This window comes from Macaca fascicularis, chromosome 13, assembly GCF_037993035.2.
Source record: "Macaca fascicularis isolate 582-1 chromosome 13, T2T-MFA8v1.1".
NCBI lineage: Eukaryota > Metazoa > Chordata > Mammalia > Primates > Cercopithecidae > Macaca > Macaca fascicularis.
Window position 1 is genome coordinate 105,459,938 of NC_088387.1, and position 6,878 is coordinate 105,466,815.

Below are 6,878 nucleotides of genomic sequence, written 5' to 3' on the forward strand. Positions count from 1 at the left end.
GTTGGATCTGGTTTTCTCTGTAACAGTTCCTATTGCTCAGGCCTTTCTTGCAGCTAGGATGACAGGGAACACACCTCATATCAGAAATAGGTCATGGTGGTGTCATCCTAGTGAATAAGAAATTAACTTATATGTTTGAGAAAAATATCTGTGCACATAGTCCCCTGATAGGCTTATAGTTTAGATAAGTAACACACATGCTTCTTCAATAGTGAGCACCTGTTCAACAATCTTATATGTGTGACCTCAGGGTATTTTTGTCTCTGACAACGGTAAGCTAAAGGAGTTCAATATTGTGGTATGAATTTATGTGCCATGAATTTAACTGAGTAATTATTCATGCTTGTTTTTTTTTTTTTTTCTGTGGGAAGCCCTGCAAATGCCCCAGCTTTATGATGTAATTTTAGTGAAATTAGACTTGAACATCTCAAAGTTGTGTAATTAATTATATTCAGCTTCAATAAAGATCACTAATTGATTCAAGCCACCAGCAGGACACCTGGAAGTGTCAGTTACACATTATGAGTGGCCTCCTGGGGCCTTAGTGTGACAGCTAATTAGATTTCCACATTTTTAAAAAATTAAATTCTGTTTGGCTACGGTCAGAGAGTATACATTTAGTTCACAGTTGAACGTTTAATGCCCAGCTTTAAGTTAATGTTCATTAAAAGACTTAATATTATAAAACTTAAAATAATTAAGAGCTAAAATGTGTTAAGTGTATTTCTGAACCTTGGTAATAAGGAAAAACAATAATTGTGTGACCTTTTAATTTCATCTTACGGCATTTTATAACAAGGCTGCCTAGGGGTCATGCAACTATTTTAGGAACTATAACTTGGTTTGACTCATTCCCTGTTCATAACTGATTAAGGCCCAGACATCTTACCAACTCAGAGAGAATTGATAACATCAGGCTTTGCTATGTGGTTCTGATGTCGTCGACATTTAGAGGCAGATGGGCACCAGAGGGTTAGAAAGAAAACATCATAGAGAACGTGGGGCTTTGTAATGGGGACAAAATTGTGAAAGTCAAAATGAAGAAGGAAGAGCTCCCAAGAGGAGTCACAACATGAGAAATGGCATGGAGGCAGAATGTGAGATATGCACATCAAATCTCCAAATATCTTTTTCGTCTTTGATTTCAAGTTCATACTAGGAACTCTAATCCGTGCAGAATAAATGCTCTCACTGAAAATTGCAGAGAAGAGAAGATGTCCACCTGGGAGGAGTAGCACAAGCAAAGATCCCCATATACAATTATTTGCCCCAGTCATGGATGGAAGGAGAGACCTGGAACAGAGGATCACAATGTTATGTCAGCACCTTGGTTTCTCATTCGAGAAAATGGGATTGTTTTTTCTTACTTCTGTATTATTTCACAACTATGGAAGGATTGACTAGGCTTATTAAAGAAATTAGCAAAGTAGAAATAATTTACCTAAAATGAAAAGTAACAAAAGTATATTCATTATCTCTTGCTGTATAACAAATCGCCTCAAAACTTAGAGTCTTAAACACACACATTTATGCTCTCGTGGATTCTGCGGGTCAGGAATCCCAGCATGACAGAACTGGGTCCTCTGCTTCAGGGGTGTCTGAAGATTGCAATTAAATTGTCAGGTGGGGCTCTGGTCTCATTTGAAAGTTCAACTGTGGAGGATCCCATCTATGCTCACTTATGTGATGGTTGGCAGGACTCAGTTCCCTGTGGCTTTGGGCTGAAGATCTTAGTTCCTTGCTGGCTGTTGGCTGAAGCTTGCCTTCAGTTCTTTGGCAGGTGGCTTGCTCCAATATGGTGGCTTGTTTCACCAAGAATCCAAGATAAGAAGGCAAGAGAGAGTGCAGCAAGATACAGAGTCCTAGAAAGACAAAGTCAAGGGGATTTGTAACATAATCATGGAATTTGCATTCCATTACATTTGCCTTCTTCTGCTCCTTAGAAGTAAATTGCTAGGTTCAGCTTACACTCAAGGGAAAGGAGTTGCATGAAGGGTAATGAGTATATGTAACCCTCACAAGTACCAACAGGCATGAGTACAATGAGTATCTTTGGGGGCTGAGGATGTGCCAAACACAAAAATGGCTCTGATAGGATGAATCTCCGCACACTCTGCTGATAAAATTATAAGTGTATACAACTCTTTTGGAAAGCTACTTGGCAATATGTGCCCAAATAGCAAATGTGAGTACTTTATCATCCAAATATTCTAATACCAGGATTATCTTAAAGAAACAGTCAGACATGCACAGTAAAAATCTAAGGACAGAGATCTTCATTAGGGCCTGATTTGGAGAAATTAAGCAAAGGAAACCACATAGCCGACTTAGAAACCACATAGCCGACTTCTGCTAAGGTACTAAGTAAGTAAAACAATGTATTAATTTGGGGATGTTAAATAGTAATTGAAAATGAACTTTATTCACTTAATGATATATCTTAGAGGAGATACATCTGTTATATCTTAAATGTTAAATATATATAAATGTTAATCTGGCTGTTGTTAACAGTGTTGGGTTAAGTAATTACATAATATGTATACAGCCCAACTGTTAATTTTCACCTAAAAATTTCATTACTTAAGTGTTGGGTTAAGTCATTATGTAATATCTATACATTCCAACTATTGATTTGACTGTATAGATATTACATAATGACTTAACCCAACACTTAAATAATAAAATGTTTTTCTCATTCCCAGTCTTCAGCTTTTACAAACATACTTGTAAGGAAGTTTTCTGTGGAGTATAAATCTGTAATTGGGGAAGACATTGGGGCAAAGTTATGTATTTTGAGTAGTATAACTACATCAATTGTATGATAATATCACACACATTCGCATAGAGTAGGGGGACGACATGCATCTAATGTGTGATGGCAAGTTGAGACCGTGTTTCCTTCCCAGCTCTCCCAGATTCCTGAAGGAAGACTGAAGGAAAAACAAGGATCCCCTTATGCAATGCTTTGCCCCAGCTGTAGATGGAAGGAAGGATCTGGGACAGGGGATCACAATGTCATGTTAACAACTTCGTTTCTTATTCAAGAAAATGAAAACATATTTTACTTCTATATTATTTCATGACTACAAAAGGACCTACTAGGTTTATTAACAAAACATACAAAGGAGAGATAATTTACCTAAAATGAAAAGTTAAAAAGCATATTTACTATCCTTTTTTGAAGGGAGGCTGTGCTGGAGGACGCAAACGGAACTGAGCGGACAAGAGTCACCCATGGAACATGGGTGTTTCTGCACACACAAAGGGAAGGGGGCGTCTTGTTGGTGCCGAGATTTTTTTGCGAGACACGACATCTGCTGACGCTCAGGGGTGCCATTAAGGGTTAAGAAAAAGGCTCACAGGAGAAAGATGTAGCTCACAGGAGAAAGATCTAGGCAGGAATGGGCAACAATGAATCATCAAGATCCCAGTGGTGCCCAAGCAGTGTGGGAGATGGTTGCTTTAGGGTTCTGAAGCCTGCATAGAAGGCAGAAAGAGTAGGCAGGGGTGGAGGGCCACTCTGCGAAGACAGGGGAATGCTGACACTGTGTAACCAGGTGGGAAGCATATTGACAATTCACACCAGTCTCTCCAGGGAATCCTAGATGCCAAGGGAGCTACACAAGCCAGCCCTGAAACAAGTGAGCCTGCATGCCAACCCCCAACTCCATCCCCACCCCAATTCCACCTCTCCCCACCAGCTGCCTTGGCTGCTCTAACAAACAGGAGAAGACTGCAAATGCCCCTTACCTCCTCCTTTAGACTGCTGACCAAAGCAAAAGCACAGGGAGGGCCAGGAGAGGGATACAGAGAGCAGGCCTGTCCCTCTGCACTCACATGCACTCGTGTTTGCAATCAATATTTCTGGAAGAATAAAAAAGAAACTGGCATTACTGAATGGGCAGGACTCACTAAAATAGGTGGGTGGAGAGTTATTTTTTTCTCTCCATTGTTACAAAAGCTTTTCTGGTCACACTCACAGAAAGAAGTGTCCTCAGATCACTTATGTGCGTGAAAGCAATCTCATTTTGATTATTAAAAAGGTCACCCAAAGTATTAATGAAAACCTCAAATTCTTAACCAAGTTCGATATGTCCTTGTGTCTCTGTGCAGGCCTCACCCAGACTTAGAAGCCTTGATTGAGTGAGTAAGGGCGATGATAGGCGCACGCACACACGCGTGAGCATGCACACACACACACACACACACACATACTTATATACATAGACATCTATGTGCATGTGTATATGTATGTATGCATGAAGGACCACGGCAGATGTATGTGGAGATACACAGGTACAGATGTAGATGCATGTATGTTGATTTTGTTTTGTTTTATTTACTTTTCCAGACTTCCGCCTCTCACAGGCTGCTATTTCATCAGGCCCCACTAGGGTTGGAAGCCGTGGAGACGAACGAGGAGGCAGGAAAGGTCTTACCAGGCTGTGGACCTGGCATTGAGCCCTCTAGCCTTGGCAAACATCTCTCCCTCTTTCGTGGATGTTTTGTGGGTTTCTCAGGGAGTCTTTTACTGAGGACCTCTACCCATATCTCTCTTGACATGAGAGAGGCCTCTGTTCCCTAGACATTGCACAACCCGACACTGTGCTGGATCCCACTGAGGCAGAATAGGGTGTGGAGGCTAGCAACCTAAGGGCACGCTGACTTCCTATGACTAAATCAAAAGGAAAACCCCAACTTTCCATACCTAAGTAACAAAAGAACTGGAGGCTGTTCCCTTTGCATCCCCCACTCCCATTTTCTGCTTGGAAAAGGGGGTTGCTTTCTGTAACAAATCAGACATTTGCATTGGAGGGTAACTTTGTAACTTCAGCCTCTGATTAGTTACTTTCCACAACCAACTATTTCTACAACTGATCGCTTGCAGAAAGCAATCCATCAGACTGATTGTGGGCCACTACTTCATTTACATAGGTTGTATACCGAGTAACCAATGGGAGACCTCTATAGCACATTTAAACTCCCAGAATTCTGTAAAGGTGCTCTTGAGCCCCTATGCTCGGGCCAGCTCCTACCCTGTGAAGTGTGCTTTCGTTTTCAATAAAGCTCTGCTTTTGTTGCTTCATTCATCCCTTGCTTTGTTTGTGTGTATTGTCCAACTCCTTGTTCAAAATGCCAAGAATGTGGACACCTTCCACTGGTAACCCCGCCACCCCTCCCTCCTCCACCAGACAGTCTCCCTGCACATAACTCTTCCAAGGGGCTCCAGCTTCTCCATCCCATGGGTCCACTGGTCCTTGGAAAGGGCTCTCATCTGTGCCCCAGCAGGTGGGAGAGCAGTTTGCTCCCTGGACAGCCCTGGCTTTCTCGCTCTTCCTGTTTCAGGCACAGACTGCAACCTTTGCTCTTACATTTCTCAGGCATGTTTCAGACCATAGGCCCCCTCTGTCCTTCAAACTTCAGGGAATCCAAATGAAGCTCTTCGAGTAGCCCTGAAGCCAAAGCCTCTCACTTAAGGTGAGAGACAATCACTTCTTTGCTCTTGTTGGGACAAGCAGGGAGGTTGATATTCACAACATTCTGACAGTTCTCTTCAACTCCCAGCTTGCCCAGCTCAGCTCTTCCAGGCTGGACGCTGGTGTTAGTCCATCTGGGCGGAATCAGTTTCACAATCTATTTGCACGGCCTGCACAGGAGAGTTCGCAGCTGGCTTTAGGCGGGAGGCGCTCTGCTACGATGGAACTGCTCTCGGCTTAGGGCCTGTGCTAAAATGGACAAAACCCTATTTCAGCATACTATTCCCCATTCATACCTTATTCACAATAACTTTCAAGGAGGACTGGGGGTCTAGACGGAGAGTGAAATATATTTTATACTGTATTATGTGCTATTAGATTTTTTTTAAATCCATGGACTACTTATCTCTCAATAAAACAAAGAAAAATTAGTTTCACAAGGAATAAACTTCATTTAACAAGGGAAAATGCTCTGGATACAACTGTACTTTTTAAACTTTATTTTAAGACAGAAAATTTTTGAAAAGCTAAATGTAAAAAAAAATTAATATATGTACAACTATATTTGCTGGGTAAAAACAAATACATGAAATACTAGAAAGAAACAATCTGTGATGTTCAGGTTATGATTTTTTAACCCACTATTTTGTGGAGATAGGTTTCATACTGTAGATAGTTTATTTTCTCATGTTTTTACTTGTAGAAATTTCTGAATTTTATTTAGTATAATTTTATTTTCTTATAACTAGAAAATTCAGGTTACAAAATATCCATGGCCTGAAATAGATCCCAGTCTACTATTATAACTCAAGGGACAAATCGGAATCTTTAGGGCAGAGTCAGTCACCCAAGATCAACTTCATTCTGAAGTGATTATGTGTGACAAGATGGTGCCCTCTCTCACTGGGCCTGGAGGCAGATGTCTGCTCCTCTCTGCCCTGCCAGAGCTTTGGTGAATCTATCTATCTCATCTAGCTTCGGGGCATCTATCTACATCCCCTTGGGTCCTGCATGGCTGCCCTAGGCACAAATCATGAACAAAGTAACATCTCATTCAGGGCTGACCCCTTCAGTCCGGGAACTCGGTCACACGATGAAAAGCAAGGCTTCGGTAAAATTCCATTTAAACTGTGCTTGCCAAACCATTGAGTAGGAAAAATTATACCAAACCTGTTCCAGGAAGGAAATTTGTTTATTGTTACATATATTTGCATGTATTGATGGGGCATATATGATATTTTGTTACATGCATAGAATGTGTGATGATTAAGTTGGGGTATCATATTGAGTATTTATCATTTTTATGTGTTGGGAACTTTTCAAGTCCTCTCTTCTAGCTACTTTGAAATATACAATATCAGTTAACTATCATCACCCTACTCTGCTATCTGTCATTCGAAC

The 6,878-nt window shown here is 41.1% G+C and overlaps 1 long non-coding RNA gene across 1 annotated transcript; it reads right to left on the minus strand.

Annotated features, from left to right (window-relative positions):
- Nucleotides 1–343: 343 nt before the first annotated feature.
- LOC123568425 (uncharacterized) lies at nucleotides 344–3,868 on the minus strand. The gene is made up of 2 exons (XR_006691788.2): nucleotides 3,751–3,868; nucleotides 344–1,862 (listed from the first exon to the last, which is right to left on the minus strand). It is a non-coding gene; the product is annotated as an uncharacterized lncRNA (long non-coding RNA).
- Nucleotides 3,869–6,878: the final 3,010 nt, after the last annotated feature.